This window comes from Hyla sarda, chromosome 8, assembly GCF_029499605.1.
Source record: "Hyla sarda isolate aHylSar1 chromosome 8, aHylSar1.hap1, whole genome shotgun sequence".
Classification (NCBI taxonomy): Eukaryota; Metazoa; Chordata; class Amphibia; order Anura; family Hylidae; genus Hyla; species Hyla sarda.
In genome coordinates this window covers 24,642,789-24,665,770 of record NC_079196.1, presented here as the reverse complement: position 1 = coordinate 24,665,770, position 22,982 = coordinate 24,642,789, and positions in this window count along the sequence as shown.

Sequence of the window (22,982 nt, the reverse complement as noted above, 5' to 3'; positions counted from 1 at the left end):
CTGGCAGCAGCTGCCTGACACTGGTCACTACAGCTAAATTTACTGTTAAGTAACACTCCCAAGTCCTTTTCCACAACAGTCGTCCCAAGCGTTCTCCCATTTAATACATAATCCCAGCCCGGATTTTTCTTCCCCATGTGCATTACCTTACATTTATAAGTGCTGAACCTCATCTGCCACTTCCCAGCCCAAACCTCCAACCTATCCAGATCCATTTGTAACAGTGCACTGTCCTCTATAGTGTTTACCGCTTTACAGAGTTTAGTATCATCTGCAAAGATTGCTACTTTACTATTCAACCCCTCTACAAGGTCATTAATGAATATATTAAATAGAACAGGACCCAAGACTGACCCCTGTGGTCCCCACTAGTAACAGTCACCCAATCAGAATAAGTACCATTAATAACCACCCTCTGTTTCCTATCACTGAGCCAGTTACTTACCCAGTTACACACATTGTCCCCCTGCCCCATCCTTCTCATTTTATGCACCAATCTTTTATGTGGCACCGTATCAAATGCTTTGGAAAAATCCAGATATACAACATCCAGCGATTGCCCCTGGTCCAGTCTGGAGCTCACCTCTAGTGTTGCTCGCGAATATTCGCAATTCGAATATTATTCGCGAATATCGCATATTCGCGAATTCGCGAATTTCGCGAATATAGCGCTATATATTCGTAATTACGAATATTCGTTTTTTTTTTTTTGTTTTTTTCTTCACAGTACACATCACAGTGATCACCCCTCTCTGCTTCCAGCTTGTGTGGTGTAAAGAAGGCTGTAATACTACTGTGTGAGACTGGCGCGCGAAAATTCGCATATGCGAAAATTAACATATGCTAATTTTCGCATATGCGAATTTCCATATATGCGAATTTTCGCATGCGCGTATTTTCGCATACGCGAAAATAAAACGAGAATATAACGAATATGCGAATATTCGCGAATATATGACGAATATTCGTCCATATATTCGCGAATATTCGCGAATTCGAATATGGCCTATGCCGCTCAACACTACTCACCTCCTCATAAAAACTGATCAGGTTAGTTTGACAGGACCAATCCCTCATAAAGCCATGCTGATATGGGGTCATACATTTATTTTGATCAAGATACTCCAAAATAGCATCTCTTAGGAAACCCTCAAACAATTTACATACAACGGAGGATAAACTAACAGGTTTATAATTCCTGGGGTCAACCTTTGACCCCTTTTTAAATATTGGCACCACATTTGCCATGCGCCAGTCCTGGGGAACAGTCCCTGTCACTATAGTCCTTGAATATTAAAAATAGGGGTCTGTCTATTACATTACTTAATTCCTTTAGAACACAGGGGTGAATGTCATCTGGGCCTGTTGATTTGTCTATTTTGATTTTTTGTAGGCGGCACAGCACTGTACTTCTTACTGGGTTAGACAGGAGACCTGTACTTCTTCCTGGGTTATGCAGGGGACCTGTACAGGGGCGTTTACCTTATATCGCTGTATATCACCTGGCATTTCATTTTCCTTGCTGAATACAGTGGAGAAGAATTTGTTTAATATATTTGCTTCTTCCTGATCCCCGTTTATAATTTCTTCCTCGTGATTTTTTAAAGGGCCTACACTTTCATTTTTGACTTTTTTGCTATTTAAATAATGAAAAAACATTTTGGGGTTTATTTTACTCTCTTCGGCAATGAGTCTTTCTGTCTCTATTTTTGTGGCTTTTATCTGTTTTTTACATATTTTAAAATTTTTCATAGTTTTTGTGGCCCCTCACAAGGTTCCCTTATTGAAGAACAATTTATAATGTATTATATTATGATCACTATTTCCTAGGTTAATATTAAGTCTAGTAGGGCGCCCGTTCTGGTCGGGCCCTGCACCATTTGGGACAGATAGATAATTGTCTTTAACGATAGTCGGAAACCTTCTTCCTTTATGAGATTCACAGGTCTCAGTCTCCCAGTTTATGTCAAGATAAAGTCCCCCATTATTATTACCTCATTCTGATTTGCTGCCTTGTTTATTTGTTTCAATAATCGATCTTTTTTTTTTTTATCTCCATATACACTGCTCAAAAAAATTAATAGAACACTAAGATAACACATCCTAGATCTGAATGAATGAACTAATCGTATGAAATACTTTTGTCCTTACATAGTTGAATGTGCTGACAACAAAATCACACAAAAATTATCAATGGAAATCAAATGTATCAACCCATGGAGGTCTGGATATGGAGTCACACTCAAAACCACAGTGGAAAACCACACTACAGGCTGATCCAACTTTATGTAATGTCCTTAATACAAGTCTCAATGAGGCTCAGTAGTGTGTGTGGCCTCCACGTGCCCGTATGACCTCCCCACAATGCCTGGGCATGCTCCTGATGAGTTGGCGGATGGTCTCCTGAGGGATGTCCTCCCAGACCTGGACTAAAGCATCCGACAACTCCTGGACTGTCTGTGGTGTAACGTGGTGTTGGTGGATGGAGCGAGAGATGATGTCCCAGATGCCTTCCTCTTGCAGGAACTGCTGACACACTCCAGCCACATTAGGTCTAGCATTGTCTTGTATTAGGAGGAACCCAGGGCCAACCGCACCAGCATATGGTCTCACAAGGGGTCTGAGGATCTCATCTCGGTACCTAATGGCAGTCAGGATACCTCTGGAAAGCACATGGAGGGCTGTGCGGCCCCCCAAAGAAATGCCACCCCACACCATTACTGACCCACCGCCAAACTGGTCATGCTGGAGGATGTTGCAGGCAGCAGAACGCTCTCCACGGCCTCTCCAAACTCTGTCACGTCTGTCACATGTGCTCAATGTGAACCTGCTTTCATCTGTGAGCACAGGGCACCAGTGGTGAATTTGACAATCTTGGTGTTCTCTGGCAAATGAAAAACATCCTGCACAGTGTTGGGCTGTAAGCACACCCCCCCAGTCTGTTTCTGACCGTTTGAGTGGACACATGCACATTTGTGGCCTGCTGGAGGTCATTTTGCAGGGCTCTGGCAATGCTCTTCCTGCTCCTCCTTGCACAAAGGCGGAGGTAGCGGTCCTGCTACTGGGTTGTTCCCCTCCTACGGCCTACTCCACATCTCCTGATGTACTGGCCTGTCTTCTGGTAGCGCCTCCATGCTTTGGACACTACGCTGACAGAGACAGCAAACCTTTCCACAGCTTGCATTGAAGTGCCTTCTTGGATGAGCTGCACTACCTGAGCCACTTGTGTGGGTTGTAGACTCCGTCTCATGCTACCACTAGAGTGAAAGCACAGCCAGCATTCAAAAGTGACCAAAACTTCAGCCAGAAAGCATAGGAACTGAAAAGTGGTCTGTGGTCACCACCTGCAGAACCACTCCTTTATTGGGGTGTCTTGCTAATTGCCTATAATTTCCACCTGTTGTCTGTTCCATTTGCACAACAGCATGTGAAATTGATTGTCAATCAGTGCTCTTCCTGAGTGGACAGTGTGATTTCACAGAAGTGTCATTGACTTGGAGTTACATTGTGTTGTTTAACAGTGTATTTCTACCCATAGTGACTCCACATTATCGTTTCCCTCCCGTATATCCTCCCGCAGTGCGGCCTTCAGACTGGACTTTACATAAAGACAGACTCCTCCACCTTTCTATTTTGTCCGATCGTTCCTGAATAGACTATAACCCTGTATGTGGACCACCCAGTCACAGCTATCGTCCAACCAAGTCTCTGTTATACAGAGGTTATACAGGTGCACAAAGGCTATGCGGGTATACAGAGGTTATACAGGTACATAGAGGGTATGCAGGTGCACAGAGATTAAGCACGGCACGGGTTATGTGGGTGCACAGATTTTATGTAGGTGCATAAAGGTTATGCCGGTATACTGAGGTTATGCAGGTGCTCAGAGGTTATGCGAGTGCACAGAGGTTAAAAAGGGTACAAAAAGGTTATACAGGTGCACAGAGGTTATAGAGGATACAAAGAGGTTGTACAGGGTATACAGAGGTTATGTGGGTGCACAGAGGTTATACAGGTGCACAGAGGTTATACAGGGTATACAGAGGTTATGTGGGTGCACAGAGGATATACAGGGTATACAGAGGTTATGAGGGTGCAAAGAGGTTATGGGGGTGCACAGAGAATAGGCAGGTGCACAGGTTATGAGGGTGCATAGAGGTTATACAAGTGCTCAAAGGTTATGCAGGTGCACAGAGTATTTGCTGGTACACAGAGGTTAAGCAGGTGCTCAGAGTATATGCCTGTCTACAGAGGTTATACAGGTGATCAGAGGTTATGAGAGTGCAAAGAGGTTATGCAAGTGCAGAGAGATTATGTGGGTGCACAAAGGTTATGCGGTTGCACAGAGGTTGTGAAGGTGTACGGAGTATATGCTGATACATAGAGGTTATACAGGTGTACAGAGTATATGCTGGTACATAGAGGTTATACAGGTGTACAGAGTATATGCTGATACATAGAGGTTATACAGGTGTACAGAGTATATGCTGATACATAGAGGTTACACAGGTGTACGGAGTATATGCAGGTACATGGAGGTTATACAGGTGTACAGAGTATATGCTGGTACATAGAGGTTATACAGGTGTACAGAGTGTATGCTGGTACATAGAGGTTATACAGGTGCACAGAGTATATGCTGGTACATAGGTTATACAGGTGTACAGAGTATATGCTGATACATAGAGGTTATACAGGTGTACAGAGTATATGCTGGTACATAGAGGTTATACAGGTGTACAGAGTATATGCTGGTACATAGAGGTTATACAGGTGTACAGAGTATATGCTGGTACATAGGTTATACAGGTGTACAGAGTATATGCTGATACATAGAGGTTATACAGGTGTACAGAGTAAATGCTGATACATAGAGGTTATACAGGTGTACAGAGTATATGCTGGTACATAGAGGTTATACAGGTGTACAGAGTATATGCTGATACATAGAGGTTATACAGGTGTACAGAGTATATGCAGGTACATAGAGGTTATACAGGTGTACAGAGTATATGTAGGTACATAGAGGTTATACAGGTGTACAGAGTACATGCTGGTACATAGAGGTTATACAGGTGTACAGAGTATATGCTGGTACATAGAGGTTATACAGGTGTACAGAGTATATGCTGGTACATAGAGGTTATACAGGTGTACAGAGTATATGCTGATACATAGAGGTTATACAGGTGTACAGAGTATATGCTGGTACATAGAGGTTATACAGGTGTACAGAGTACATGCTGGTACATAGAGGTTATACAGGTGTACAGAGTATATGCTGGTACATAGAGGATATGCAGGTGTACAGAGTATATGCTGGTACATAGAGGTTATACATGTGTACAGAGTATATGCAGGTACATAGAGGTTATACAGGTGTACAGAGTACATGCTGGTACATAGAGGTTATACAGGTGTACAGAGTATATGCTGGTACATAGAGGTTATACAGGTGTACAGAGTATATGCTGGTACATAGAGGTTATACAGGTGCACAGAGTATATGCTGGTACATAGAGGTTATACAGGTGTACAGAGTATATGCTGGTACATAGAGGTTATACAGGTGTACAGAGTATATGCTGATACATAGAGGTTATACAGGTGTACAGAGTATATGCTGATACATAGAGGTTATACAGGTGTACAGAGTATATGCTGGTACATAGAGGTTATACAGGTGTACAGAGTATATGCTGATACATAGAGGTTATACAGGTGTACAGAGTATATGCAGGTACATAGAGGTTTTACAGGTGTACAGAGTATATGTAGGTACATAGAGGTTATACAGGTGTACAGAGTACATGCTGGTACATAGAGGTTGTACAGGTGTACAGAGTATATGCTGGTACATAGAGGTTATACAGGTGTACAGAGTATATGCTGGTACATAGAGGTTATACAGGTGTACAGAGTATATGCTGATACATAGAGGTTATACAGGTGTACAGAGTATATGCTGGTACATAGAGGTTATACAGGTGTACAGAGTACATGCTGGTACATAGAGGTTATACAGGTGTACAGAGTATATGCTGGTACATAGAGGATATGCAGGTGTACAGAGTATATGCTGGTACATAGAGGTTATACAGGTGTACAGAGTATATGCTGGTACATAGAGGTTATACAGGTGCACAGAGTATATGCTGGTACATAGAGGTTATACAGGTGTACAGAGTATATGCTGGTACATTGAGGTTATACAGGTGTACAGAGTATATGCTGGTACACAGAGGTTATACAGGTGTACAGAGTATATGCTGGTACATAGAGGTTATACAGGTGTACAGAGTATATGCTGGTACATAGAGGTTATACAGGTGTACAGAGTATATGCTGGTACATAGAGGTTATACAGGTGTACAGAGTATATGCTGGTACATAGGTTATACAGGTGTACAGAGTATATGCTGGTACATAGGTTATACAGGTGTACAGAGTATATGCTGGTACATAGAGGTTATACAGGTGTACAGAGTATATGCTGGTACATAGAGGTTATACAGGTGCACAGAGGTTATGATGGTATATAAAGGTTATACATGTGTACAGAGTATATGCTGGTACATAGAGGATATACAGGTGTACAGAGTATATGCTGGTACATAGAGGTTATACAGGTGTACAGAGTATATGCTGGTACATAGAGGTTATAAAGGTGTACAGAGTATATGCTGGTATATAGAGGTTATACAGGTGTACAGAGTATATGCTGGTACATAGAGGTTATACAAGTGCACAGAGTATATGCTGGTACATAGAGGTTATACAGGTGTACAGAGTATATGCTGGTACATAGAGGTTATACAGGTGTACGGAGTATATGCTGGTACATAGAGGTTATACAGGTGCACAGAGGTTATGATGGTACATAGAGGTTATACAGGTGCACAGAGTATATGCTGGTACATAGAGGTTATACAGGTGCACAGAGTATATGCTGGTACATAGAGGTTATACAGGTGTACAGAGTATATGCTGGTATATAGAGGTAATACAGGTGTACAGAGTATATGCTGGTACATAGAGGTTATACAGGTGCACAGAGTATATGCTGATACATAGAGGTTATACAGGTGTACAGAGTATATGCTGGTACACAGAGGTTATACAGGTGTACAGAGTATATGCTGGTACATAGAGGTTATACAGGTGTATAGAGTATATGCTGATACATAGAGGTTATACAGGTGCACAGAGTATATGCTGGTACATAGAGGTTATACAGGTGCACAGAGTATATGCTGGTATATAGAGGTTATACAGGTGTACAGAGTATATGCTGGTACATAGAGGTTATACAGGTGCACAGAGTATATGCTGGTGCACAGAGGTTATGCTGGTATATAAACGTTATACAGATGTACAGAGTATATGCTGGTACATAGACGTTAAACAGGTGCTCAGAGTATATGCTGGTACATAGAGGTTATACAGGTGTACAGAGTATATGCTGGTACATAGAGGTTATACAGGTGTACAGAGTATATGCTGGTATATAGAGGTTATACAGGTGTACAGAGTATATGCTGGTACATAGAGGTTATACAGGTGCACAGAGTATATGCTGGTGCACAGAGGTTATGCTGGTATATAAACGTTATACAGATGTACAGAGTATATGCTGGTACATAGACGTTAAACAGGTGCTCAGAGTATATGCTGGTACATAGAGGTTATACAGGTGTACAGAGTATATGCTGGTACATCGAGGTTATACAGGTGTACAGAGTATATGCTGGTACATAGAGGTTATACAGGTGTACAGATTATATGCTGGTACATAGAGGTTATACAGGTGTATGGAGTGTATGCTGGTACATAGAGGTTATACAGGTGCACAGAGGTTATGATGGTATATAAAGGTTATACAGGTGTACAGAGTATATGCTGGTACATAGAGGTTATACAGGTGTACAGAGTATATGCTGGTACATAGAGGTTATACAGGTGTACAGAGTATATGCTGGTACATAGAGGTTATACAGGTGTACAGAGTATATGCTGGTACATAGAGGTTATACAGGTGTAGAGAGTATATGCTGGTACATAGAGGTTATACAGGTGTACAGAGTATATGCTGGTACATAGAGGTTATACAGGTGTACAGAGTATATGCTGGTACATAGAGGTTATACAGGTGCACAGAGTATATGCTGGTACATAGAGGTTATACAGGTGTACAGAGTATATGCTGGTACACAGAGGTTATACAGGTGCACAGATTATATGCTGGTACATAGAGGTTATACAGGTGTACAGAGTATATGCTGGTACATAGAGGTTATACAGGTGTACAGAGTGTATGCTGGTACATAGAGGTTATACAGGTGTACAGAGTATATGCTGATACATAGAGGTTATACAGGTGTACAGAGTATATGCTGGTACATAGAGGTTATATAGGTGCACAGATTATATGCTGGTACATAGAGGTTATACAGGTGTACAGAGTATATGCTGGTACATAGAGGTTATACAGGTGTACAGAGTGTATGCTGGTACATAGAGGTTATACAGGTGTACAGAGTATATGCTGGTACATAGAGGTTATACAGGTGTACAGAGTATATGCTGGTACATAGAGGTTATACAGGTGTACAGAGTGTATGCTGGTACATAGAGGTTATACAGGTGTACAGAGTATATGCTGGTACACAGAGGTTATACAGGTGCACAGATTATATGATGGTACATAGAGGTTATACAGGTGTACAGAGTATATGCTGGTACATAGAGGTTATACAGGTGTACAGAGTGTATGCTGGTACATAGAGGTTATACAGGTGTACAGACTATATGCTGATACATAGAGGTTATACAGGTGTACAGAGTATATGCTGGTACACAGAGGTTATACAGGTGCACAGATTATATGCTTGTACATAGAGGTTATACAGGTGTACAGAGTATATGCTGGTACATAGAGGTTATACAGGTGTACAGAGTGTATGCTGGTACATAGAGGTTATACAGGTGTACAGAGTATATGCTGGTACATAGAGGTTATACAGGTGTACAGAGTATATGCTGGTACATAGAGGTTATACAGGTGTACAGAGTATATGCTGGTACATAGAAGTTATACAGGTGTACAGAGTGCATGCTGGTACATAGAGGTTATACAGGTGTACAGAGTATATGCTGGTACATAGAGGTTATACAGGTGTACAGAGTGCATGCTGGTACATAGAGGTTATACAGGTGTACAGAGTATATGCAGGTACATAGAGGTTATGCAGTGTGGGGATCCCTCACTGATCCGTTAAAATGTATCAATCTGTATTTAAGTAATTTAAATTGCATTCTAATGTAAGGATTTACTAATACATTTCAATTTAGGCCATTTAAAGATCAGAAAAAAAGTTTTGTTTGTAGTAAATAACAGTGACACCTGAAGTAAGGGGAGCTTACAAGCTTTTACTGTGATTTGCACATAGAAGAAATGGGCCCCATATCAAAGATAAAAATGGGCCCCATATCAAAGATCAAAATGGGCCTTCTATTATGGCGTCTGATTTTGCCCCCAGGACAAAAAGATTTGGTATTTATTTCCCCTTTCTTTCCATGACCCATTGGTCTATACCCCTTCCATTAATTTGCTGACTATGCAGTTCCCTGGAGAGAGTGGTTCTGCACAGCATCTTACCAATAGGAAAAGGAATGGGACCAAACAGGATGGGGCCCATCTCTCCAAGGGCCCCATAGCAGCCACATGGTCTGATTCTATGCTATGTATGCCTATTACACTTGATATTTTTGGTGTTTCTTTTTCCTGTAGTAGTTTGGATTAACTCAGATTTGCAGATGGTCCATTTACCGACTGCTGCCCTTTTTTTTAAGTCATGTAGAGAATACATTTTAGCTGCTTCTGCTTTGAAAAGACAAAAAATCCTTGAACTTTGAAGGTTCGGCGAGTTGATGTTCTTGCTTGCAGGATCCCTTTAGTGGCTTTATTGTACCCTTCTAGCATATAGTCAACAAGCTTGTAGATGGATTTTATTAGGTTATTCTTCAATCCACCGCGGTGTATCGTTATCTGCAATTACACCACAAAAGCACTTGGATTTTCCCAGTCATCCAGTGAACCTGTTCAGAATTTTAACCACTCGAAACTTCAAAGAAATAATTTCCTTTCTCGCCATGAATACGGTTCTATTTGATAAATAGGTCTCTTAGAAGCTGTTGTGACTTACAGTACACAGATGAGGCAGGAGACGAATGAATAGCGGGATGATTAATATGCACTACAATGGCTGATTGAATATTGTGCCCCGCCGGCTGGAGCCCCCACATCACGTCCACGCTCTTTTGTTATGCTTCTTTGTCTGTCACTTTACTGTATATGAATCAACTGATAATAGTGCACGGTTAATTGAATTATTAATGGTTAAGTGTGAATACGACCGGTTACAAAACGGCAAAATTATATGGTGGGATTCTGATGACCAGAGCGGGTTTACTGTAGAGAGCCTGGGACTTGAAAGACACAAATCTACAATATTCCACATTTGAAATTACATGAAACATAGAGCAACTTACTATGCTTGGGCCTCAATGGTGCTGGTGTTCAATCCAAGCAATAGGACCATCGCCACAAGTACTTTTTCATATTATTGTAGGTTAAATTGGGTTGAGCCTTTTAGTTTGACTGATAAATAGAAGGTGACCTTGTTCCAAAAAAGTGTTCCACATCAACCCAACACGCATTCACTTTTTTGTAGGTGCATTGCCTGGATCTTAGTGGCATTTTATATGGGACAATTATCAGCCAAACTGGTAAAGAAAGAGACCCAGTGATTAATCAATGTAGCTGATGTTGTCGATGCTGTTATGGTTGTCAAGTCATTGTTGCTAAGGTAGATGAATGCAGTTGATGACCATGTAACTATGGTAGAAGCATTTCATATTAACAACATGATAAAAAACCAGGAGCCTCCAAGAGAGAGTGGATTACTTCAGACACTGAGAGACCACAAGGAAGCCTGATCAAGCGCCAAGGTGCGTAACGCGTTGCATGTTGGGACTAAACCTCAGTTGTTTTAGCTGTACTTGTGGTCTCTCAGTGCCTGAAGTAATCCACTCTCTCTCGGAGGCTCCTGGTTTTTATCCTGCTTTATATGTGGAAAGGCGGCAGTGAGATTGATTATCTACACCCTTCTCCTAAGTTGTGCCAGGGCTTGCACAACTCCCACTGGTAAGCGCCCATTCAAATGATGCATTTATCGTGGTCAACATAGTAATACACTATGGAGCACTTTCTCTGTTTTAATGTTAACAACATGGGTATGGTAGATGTAGTTTATGTCAATGATGGTATGGAAGATTTGGTTGATGTCAATGTATGGTAGATGTAGTTGATGACGATGTTGGTATGGGGATGAAGTTGATGACGATGTTGGTATGGTGGATGTAGTTGATGGCAATAATGGTATGGTAGATGTAATTGTTGACGATGTTGGTATGGTGGATGATAGCTGATTCAATGGTGATATGGTAGATATAGTTAATGGCGATGATGATATGGTATATGTAGTTGATGTCAATGATGGTATGGTGGATGTAGTTGATGTTAATGATGGTATGGTAGATAAGGTTGATGTTGATGATGGTATGGAAGATGTAGTTGATAACAATGATGGTATAGTAGATGTAGTTGATAGCGATGATATGGTAGATGTTGTTGATGGTGATGATGGTATGGTGGATGTAGTTGATAACAATGGTATAGTAGATGTAGTTGATAGCGATGACGATATGGTAGATGTAGTTGATGATGATGATGGTATGGTGGATGTAGTTGACGTTGATGATGGTATGGTAGATGCAGCTGATGGCGATGATGGTATGGTGGATGTTTTTGATGGCAATGATGGTATGGTAGATGAAGCTTATGTTGATGATGGTATGGTAGATGCAGCTGATGGTGATGATTGGATGGTAGATGAAGTTGACTGAAGAATTTGTTCAGTATTATAAATACTGGAGATTGTATCTGAAATTTCTTCAGCATTATAAGTGAAGATGTTAATTGACATTGCTCCAGGCTGCAAAACGTTTCTTAGGGAAGTCACATTTTCTTGCACATGGGGGGGGGGGGGTCCTGTTTGTATCAGCAACTACAAGTCCATCTAGTACAGATGTGTAAGTTTGTAGTAGGGGCTGTTATCAACTCATGTTATAGGGGGTTATCTAGCCATTATATCGTGGTGTTATCCAGTCATTATAAAATTGTTTTATCCAGTCATTATATAGTGGTGTTATACAGTCATTATATAGTGGTGTTATACAGTCATGGTAATGTGTTATCCAGTCATGGAATAGTGGTGTTATCCAGTCATGGTTTAGTGGTGTTATCCAGTCATGGTATAGTGGTGCTATCCAGTCATGGTATATTGGTTTTATCCAGTCATTATATAGTGGTGTTATACAGTCATGGTATAGTGGTGTTATCCAGTCATGGTATAGTGGTGCTATCCAGTCATGGTATAGTGGTTTTATCCAGTCATTATATAGTGGTGTTATACAGTCATTGTATAGTGGTGCTATCCGGTCATGGTATAGTGGTGCTATTCAATCATGGTATAGTGGTGCTATTCAATCATGGTATAGTGGTGTTATCCAGTCATGGTATAGTGGTGCTATCCAGTCATGGTATAGTGGTTTTATCCAGTCATAATATAATGTGGTGTTATACAGTCATGGTATAGTGGTGCTATCCAGTCACGGTTTAGTGGTGCTATCTGGTCATGGTATAGTGGTGCTATTCAATCATGGTATAGTGGTGTTATCCAGTCATGATATAGCAGCGTCATCCAGTCATGATATAGCAGCGTCATCCAGTCATGGTATAGTGGTGTTATCCAGTCATGGTATAGTGGTGTTATCCAGTCATGATACAGCAGCGTTATCCAGTCATGATATAGTGGTGTTATTTAGTCATAGTATAGTGGTATTATCCAGTCATGGTATAGTGGTGTTATCCAGTCATGGTATAGTGGTGTTATTTAGTCATGGTATAGTGGTGTTATCTAGTTATGGAATAGTGATTTTATTCAGTCATAGTATAGCAGTATTATCCAGTCATACTATAGTGGTGTTCTCCAGTCATGATATAAGGGTGTTATCCAGTCATAGAATGGAGGTATTTATTATTGATGGTGGGCTAGGAAGGTCCATTCTTCGTTTACCAATTCTGTTTTGTTAATGCTCACTATCTAACATAACTTTTGCTATGAAATGATAATTCTGATAATGATAATTGGCGAGTAGGAGGGTGGCTCTTACTCACGGCGGTATCAGCGCTTACAATTCACAGCAGCAGACGACACCTGCAATGCAAGATCATGCTCGGCCGCCATAGCCGCTGCAGGTAAGAGTGCCATGAATGAGCCTTTACTAGGGGGACGTATTCAAGCTTAAAGGGGTACTCCACTGGCCAGCTTTCGGAACTAAATGTTCCGAACTCTGTTTTCGCGCTGCGGTGGGCATGGCCGCCCCTCGTGACATCACAGCCACCCCCTCCCATTGACTTGCATTGAGGGGCATGGCTGTGATATCACGAGGGGCGTGGCCAACCCCCGCAGAAAGAAAACATTTATTTCTGAATACTGGCCTGTGGAGTACCCCTTTAATGCTGGGGGCAGCGAGACCTGTAAATAAGGCCCTGTCATCATAGGAATCATATAGGCAGAGTCTAAAATAAGCATGTATGGCTCTTACTCAAGTGTAGCTTTTTGGCAGCATTTGACAGACTCTGGTTCCTTGCTGCAGCAGCTGTGGATCATGGCTCGTGATGGACAGCTGGGGACTAGTGTTGCTCACGAATATTCGCAATTCGAATATTATTCGCGAATATCGCATATTCGCGAATTTCGCGAATATAGCGCTATATATTCGTAATTACGAATATTCGTTTTTTTTGTTTTTGTTTTTTTTTCACAGTACACATCACAGTGATCACCCCTCTCTGCTTCCAGCTTGTGTGGTGTAAAGAAGGCTGTAATACTACTGTGTGAGACTGTCGTGCGAAAATTCGCATATGCGAAAATTAGCATATGCGTATTTTCGCATATGCGAATTTTGTATATGTTAATATTCGCATATGTTAATTTTCGCATATGCGAAGTTCCGCATATGCGAAGATAAAACGAAAATGTAACGAATATGCGAATATATGACGAATATTCGTCCATATATTCGCGAATATTCGCGAATTCGAATATGGCCTATGCCGCTCAACACTACTGGGGACGTAGCCTAAGCTGATCCTCCAGTTTACATGTCTTATTTATGTGTTTTCCTCTTTCCTACATAGAAAATTACTCTGGGGTCAACGGGTCCAAACGTCACGATACTGCAGGAACTAAAGAGGAGACTAGTTACAGTGTATACAGCCATGGGGACTTGTGTGGTTCATATTTTGCTTTTAGTCTCTTATGTTCATATCTACAGATCACTCTTCGCCTCTGAATGCCCTACTGCACAGATTCGGTTCCATTATTTATCCTATATACTCATACAGTCATCTTCCTCTATATGTTGAGCCATTATATACCTACTTATAAAGCAAGATTGTAACATCACATCATGTTGGAGAAATATTTCTTCTCACATATTAAGATGGAAGACAGCATTGTATATGCTGGCACTATGAAGCTCCAGCCTTGATCTGCTCCAGAATTTACTTTGGTACAGATCAGTACAGATGAGAGAAACGTTGTAATAGATCTTATCAGAGGAACATGGCTCTTTCTCCATGGATTAGGCTCCTTTCTTGCTCCTCCTTCCCTCCAAGATCCATAATTTACTTTGAAAAAGTCCACATGGAGACTGATCGTCTCACTGAAGGATCTGGTTACAGCTGCCTATTGTTGTCTATAGAGAAGGATGGAGTGAGAATGGCTGGAGACAGAGACACAATTAAAGACTCCAGCATCATGTAGTAAGTGTTATAAATGCTTCCCCAGAGCTGGATTCACATTTTACACTGCTCAGTGCTGCTCTGTAATGTTCTCTATGCTGCTGTTACCTCTAGGGGGTATAAATGTATAAGGGAGAAGGATCCCCTCTTCTGAGGTTGTGCTATAAATATAAAAGGGAGAAGGATCCCTTCTTATAAGGGTGTGCTATAGAGATATAGAGGAGAAGGATCCCCTCTTATATGTGTGCAGCGTATGGGAGACATACGGATAAAGTCATATACAAGTTATATAATGGCCAGAAGTAATCATACTCCTCATGTACACGACAGCTTGTCCTGAAAACGTTACCTGAAAGTGCAAGTAGTTAAATCTTTACTGTAATTTAGCTTATATATCTGATCTGGGTCTGTAACTGATTATTTGGTATATTTCAGGTACTTCAAATATAGCCCTTAGAACAGGACTGGGCATCATTGGTCTGAAGACACAAGAACAGAAATATTAAAGGAGTATATTAGTAGTGCAATACGATCTCAGGTCCTGCACTTGGCAGAACACAGTGTATCACTTTTGCCCGTAGTATTCCTTTAAAGAGGTACTCCGCCCCTAGACATGTTATCCCTATATCCCCTATCCAAAGGATAGGAAATAAGATCTCTGATCGCGGGAGTCCCGCCGCGGGGGAGTCCCGCCGCGGGAGACTCCCGCAATCTCCATGCTGCACCCGGCGTTCGTTTAGAGCGTTGGGTTCAGCGCCGAAGGATCGTGACGTTACAGCCGCTCCCCGCTCGTGACATCACGACCACGCCCCCTCTATGCAAGTCTATGGGAGAGGGCATGGCAGACGTCACGCCCCTCCCATAGACTTGCATTGAGGGGGCATGGCCGTGACGTCACGAGCGGGGTGTGACCATGATGTCATGAGCCTTCACCCCGCATCGCCAGCCATCCGGCATAGAGCAAAGTTCACTCAGTGCACCGGATGTCTGGGGTGCCACAGCCGTGAATGCGGGGGTCCCCAGCAATCAGACATCTTATCCCCTATCCTTTGGATAGGGGATAAGATGTCTAGGGGCGGAGTACCCCTTTAAGGAAATGAATATACAACCATTTCATAAGATTACATTTCATAAGAGTTTCACCTTTACAACCATTACTAGAGAGCCCCAGCCTTATCAGGAAACATGTGGTATTACATGGTCATGCTGCCTCCTGCGCTTTGCTGTATATCTTTGCTCTGACTAATAGAGAGAAGTTCCTAACAAGGACCCCTGTCTCTAACATCAATTTTCTTTCTAATGGGGTCTATGATGAAATAACATGACATTAGATTGTTTAAAAAATTTGACTTTATGGAATATTTCAACTTTGATGTCGGCATCGTAGTCTTTTCAAGATCAAGTAAAAAGTTTCATCCAGTCAGTGCCGTACATCTTCATTCAGACGCATCATCAGCATTAGCATATGGCCAGACATATGGTCACTGCTTAGCGATCGTGAATCATAGGTTATTTAATGGACTTTTTTACAGGCCAACGATTATTAAAAAAATGTGCTCTAAATGCACGGAGACAGGACTGTTTTCGGCAATTATGCAAATTTTTCCACTGTAAATGTGCACAATACAGAGAGATAACACATACGTACAACAACGTTTTAGTACAAGGGAGGGAAACAAATGGGGCCTAACAAACACCCTGTGCTAGAAAGAATGAAGAGTAATATCCAGTCTGTATGATCAAAGCAGCAGTGTAAATCATGGAGAGTAGACATAGAAGGCAATAGAGTCAATGGGGAGATTTATTATCTTGGGTGTTTCGGTGTGACTTTGTACAATTATTTTTTGTCTTGTATTTGTCTTGGCATAAATTCCGGTTAATTCTAAAGTGTGACATTATGCCATTTAGGGGGAGAAAAAAAAAAGGCAAAATTGGTGAGATTATTTGCCATTTTATGGGAAGTGACTATAGGAAGGAAGCTTTGGAAATTGGTCAGGAAACCACTAAAGCCCCAATGGCTCCAACCAGTGACCAAACTCACAGAATGAAGTTGCTTTCTTTTTTACCCCACTTTGGGCTGTGTTCACATGGGGCATTATTTTTGTTTATTAGCGTTATTTTCAGAAATTCTCTGTAAAAATTGCGCTGTTTGTGTTAAAATGTGCACAATTTTAAGACATATGCAATAGTGAATGATAACGTTGCAATGTAAACCAAAAACTGCAGATTATCTTTGTTAATATGGTTGTAATTATTACGGATTCAGGTACAGGTGTTCGGGGTGGCGTAGGAATTGACAAACTGTTGTGCAACTTTTGAAAAAGTGATGATAAATCAGGCACAGAAAGATGCACCATGCAAACTGTGCCCGCTTTGGCCAACTAGAGCACCTTCTGGCGCAGGCGGCGGAAAAGGCATGTGCGCAGCCAAAGCACTGATCATTTGCGCTACATTTACAGGCACAACAGCTTGAGTAAATAATAATGCAGTGTTTCCCAACCAGGGTGCCTATAGCTGTTGCAAAACTACAACTCCCAGCATGCCCGGACAGCCAAAGGCTGGACAAGGGTGGTACTGTTTTTGGAAGAAATTGGCTCTTTTTTCTCTTCTTTTTCTTTCCTTTTTTTTTTTTTTTTTTTTTGCTGTTTGGCCACTGTATGATTGAAAGATTTGAGCACTACATGGTTGGCTGGCATAGGGATGGCAAGGTGTCAACAGAATGTACTGGACAGGGCAACCTCCAACCCATTCTAGTAAAGCAGAACAGAAAGGAACCAAGAGTATATATGATTGATAACATTCCCTCCACAATCACTTAAAATGGAACTGTTAATTTTACGGTGTGCCTGTCATGTCAAAGAAAAAAAGAATGCTTCTATATGTCACTCACTAGGTCATGCAGCTTCTGAATTCAGCTCAAAATCCCTCTGTTCTGCTGCTCACTCACATTCTGGCATCCACTGCTCAGGAAGGGGTGTGTCCGAGGCAAACACTGAGCCCGCCCTCCCTCACCATGCATTCACTTCCTCCCTGAGTCTGCTGTGCTGAGTCTCTTCATCCAATTACTATAGGCTGCTCTGTAACCCCAACCTCTCTATTTTTATGCAGCGGTCTGAGAGGACAGGAGTGAGCACAGAGGAGTGCTATTTCCGCCCTCACTTCCTGGACTTTGTCCCAGCCAGTGCTTCACTAGGACAAAGATGATGCTGCAGGACAGGATTATGTTCTGGATGGGATGGGGGCCCCTAGTGGTCTTATTTTATAAGCCATGACTTCTATAAAAAGGGAAATTTTTTTAGTAAATATATTAGAAAGATTAATGTTTTGCCAAGATGTACAACATATAAAAAGTTTGTGTGTTTGACAGTGCCTATTTCGGAATTGAATTGGAAAAGGAAAATATGGAATCATAAACTTCAGTAGTAATACATGATAAAGCCAAACAACAAAACCATCTAAATAAAATTATAAAAAAAATAAATAAAATAAAACAACAACAAAATAAAATAAAAAAAACATTAATAAATCAGAAAATCTCCCATATCCAAGTCTACACAAATGACACCAGGGCTCAGCTTATAACTAAATCAAAGGCTCGCTTCGCTTAAAATAAAGATAGGACTTCATGACCGGGGACATTTGCAGCTGCGAGATTGTGCTCCGGATTCCTAGGAAATTGCACGACCGCTGTAAGAATAATAACACTGTGCGCTACCTGTTTGAATCAGATACGGATGTGATCTGTAATTTTAAGGGGCCAAAGAGCAAAACTTTATTGGGATGGACACGGTCCGAGCTCCTATCTCTAATTTAATCGACTACACCATGTTATTTGTTCTACTGCAGTGTTGTAGAATTATATACAATGCACATAATAGTGGTTACCTGGTTAAAAAAAAAAGAATTATATATATATATATATATATATATATATATATCATGATCTTTTTTCCACTTGTTATATTACTTTAGTTACTGTTTTAAATAACTTGCTACAATAAACTTCGTAAACGAACAATGCATGTATAGAGGTGTCACTATAGGTCCATGTTTTCCAACCAGTGTGGCTCCAGCTGTTGCAAAACTAAAACTCCCAGCATACCCCGACAGCCCCACATGGGCACTACCCATCACTCAAAGAAAACCAACAACATTGTGGGTTTCTAAAGGATAAACACAAAATCAGCTGGGCATCTTTACTTCATGCTAAATGACTGCCTGCTTACAACCACCCCAGGCATACCTACCTGAAATTGATCAGTCAAAATAGAGTCTGTGGAGCTGAGCTGGACAGATCAGAGCCAGCTCTACCATGGGACCCGGTGGTTCCAATGGTCTCAGGCGGCATTTTTCTACTTTTCTGCACTTTTTTTCCTGTTGTAGAGCGGCCACAGCGCAAACTGTACTGCTTACAGCTAGATGGCACCACCTAAGCCCGCTGGACTCACAGGACTGGTGCGTCAGTGTTAATCAAAAAGACACATGGGGATTGGGGGAGGGACATGGATGCGGCAATAAATAAAAAGGCACAGGAGGATTAGGGTAGGTGGGTTTGGGGTCCTGCTACTTCAAATAAAACACAGCACAGGGGGATCAGGGGGGGGTTCTGAAGCTTGCAGCTAATCCTGTGCTGAGAGGAGCACAATATGTCTGGACATGGTATAGACTGGGAGGAGCACAATATGTCTGGACATGGTATAGACTGAGAGGAGCACAATATGTCTGGACATGGTATAGACTGGGAGGAGCACAATATGTCTGGACATGGTATAGACTGAGGGGAGAACAATATGTCTGGGCATGGTATAGACTGAGAGGAGCACAATATGTCTGGACATGGTATAGACTGAGAGGAGCACAATATGTCTGGACATGGTATAGACTGAGAGGAGCACAACATGTCTGGACATGGTATAGACTGGGAGGAGCACAATATGTATGGACATGGTATAGACTGGGAGGAGCACAATATGTCTGTACATGGTATAGACTGAGAGGAGCACAATATGTCTGGACATGGTATAGACTGGGAGGAGCACAACATGTCTGGACATGGTATAGACTGGGAGGAGCACAACATGTCTGGACATGGTATAGACTGGGAGGAGCACACTATGTCTGGACATGGTATAGACTGGGAGGAGCCGAATATGTCTGGACATGGTATAGACTGGGAGGAGCCCAATATGTCTGGACATGGTATAGACTGAGAGGAGCACAATATGTCTGGACATGGTATAGACTGAGAGGAGCACAATATGTCTGGACATGGTATAGACTGAGAGGAGCACAATATGCCTGGACATGGTATAGACTGGGAGGAGCCCAATATGTCTGGACATGGTATAGACTGGGAGGAGCCCAATATGTCTGGACATGGTATAGACTGAGAGGAGCACAATATGTCTGGACATGGTATAGACTGAGAGGAGCACAATATGTCTGGACATGGTATAGACTGGGAGGAGCACAATATGTCTGGACATGGTATAGACTGAGAGGAGCACAATATGTCTGGACATGGTATAGACTGAGAGGAGCACAACATGTCTGGACATGGTATAGACTGGGAGGAGCACAACATGTCTGGACATGGTATAGACTGAGAGGAGCACAATATGTCTGGACATGGTATAGACTGAGAGGAGCACAATATGTCTGGACATGGTATAGACTGAGAGGAGCACAACATGTCTGGACATGGTATAGACTGAGAGGAGCACAATATGTCTGGACATGGTATAGACTGAGAGGAGCACAATATGTCTGGACATGGTATAGACTGAGAGGTGCACAATATGTCTGGACATGGTATAGACTGAGAGGAGCACAATATGTCTGGACATGGTATAGACTGAGAGGAGCACAATATGTCTGGACATGGTATAGACTGAGAGGAGCACAATATGTCTGGACATGGTATAGACTGAGAGGAGCACAATATGTCTGGACATGGTATAGACTGAGAGGAGCACAATATGTCTGGACATGGTATAGACTGAGAGGAGCACAATATGTCTGGACATGGTATAGACTGAGAGGTGCACAATATGTCTGGACATGGTATAGACTGAGAGGAGCACAATATGTCTGGACATGGTATAGACTGAGAGGAGCACAACATGTCTGGACATGGTATAGACTGAGAGGAGCACAATATGTCTGGACATGGTATAGACTGAGAGGAGCCCAACATGTCTGGACATGGTATAGACTGAGAGGAGCACAATATGTCTGGACATGGTATAGACTGAGAGGAGCACAATATGTCTGGACATGGTATAGACTGAGAGGAGCACAACATGTCTGGACATGGTATAGACTGAGAGGAGCACAATATGTCTGGACATGGTATAGACTGAGAGGAGCACAATATGTCTGGACATGGTATAGACTGAGAGGTGCACAATCCGCCATGGATTTTTTTTGCCCTATAACTGGATGTGCCCCCATTCCTCATTCCCTTTTTTTCCACTTGTGTAGACAATGCTAATGTGTACTTGTTGATTGTAGTGTATATTAATGTTCTATAATCCACCAATGCTGATGCAACAATGCAAACTTCTATTTTCTATTCTGTATTATTGTTCCAAACTTGGGGGAAAAATGGCTGCCCTATTTTATTGCCATGTGTACGGTACAGATGAAGCAGAGCCGAGTTTCCATATGTATTACAGCTGACTTCATGATTTAGCACATTGTGTTACCTGTGGTCTTAGTCCTGCACTGTATGTACTGAGATGACTTCAGCCACTTCTCTACATTTACAGCTATTATTATTGCCTGGTATCTAGTAAAAGCAGTAAAGACCCTCAGGATTAATCACATTTTCCCTCCCTAAAATCCTGACTATGTCTATAGCAGTAATGTCCTTATTCTATGCCGATGAATAAAGGAGGCTGGAAAATAGATGTATTCAAAGTATATGGAAATGAGTAACCTGGAGAACGGCTGCCATGCACATAATTCTCAGTTAGTGGCTCTGAGCACAGATTCTGCTCTATAATATCTGCATGATTTACCATTAAAAACAATGCACTCCGTCCGCGCCATAAATATTCACCACCGCCCGGAGGGCAGGACATTATTCCACAGGCACTTCTCTTAAAAGAAAATATCTTTTGTCATTTATTGGTCATTCTAGAAAAAATGTCCAAATGTGATAGACTGGTATTACATACAGTATGTGAGCGAATCTAGTGTTTGACTATTGTATTCTCAGTGATATTTTATTGACTAATTATCTCCTATATATCTATCTATCTGCCTGTCTATCTATCTGCCTATCTATCTATCTGCCTGTCTGTCTGTCTGTCTGTCTATCTATCTATCTGCCTATCTATCTATCTATCGGTCTGTCTGTCTGTCTGTCTATCTATCTGCCTATCTGCCTATCTGCCTATCTGCCTATCTGCCTATCTATCTATCTATCTATCTGTCTGTCTGTCTGTCTGTCTATCTATCTGCTTCAAAAAACAAGAAGCCGCAGCACTCCAGTAAGGTGAATAAGATTTATTGACCCAACATCAGGAACAACGTTTCAACTGCCCAATTGCAGTCTTTCTCAAGCTCAACAACCAGTACAAATGACAAGATATTTATACAAAAGGGGTGTATACAATGTTAATTAATTAACATAGTGGATAAAGTGCTTACAGTATCAAACATATATTAATAAAAGCCATCATGGCGTGCATCAAGTGCATAGTGCATTACAAGATATACATGCTTCGCACTCTTAATGGTGTTCCGCATATATTATCATAACCTGACAAAGTGTGTGGCATTAAAATATTGTAAGAGAGGCAATTCATACTTGATACAATGATTAGATGAGTAATAATAGTGTAAATTACCATGTAAGATGACTGTATCATGTTGGTGTGGAACGCCGCCCGTGCTTCCGGTACGCTGCGCCATGACAGATCGCAGGGCGCATGCGTGTGGAAGACGTCACTGGACCAAAGGCCAGTAACGGACCGGCGTCACTGTAGCCATAGAAACATAACTCTGCATGACGGTGCGCAAGCGCAGTGTCTGCCGCTGAGTC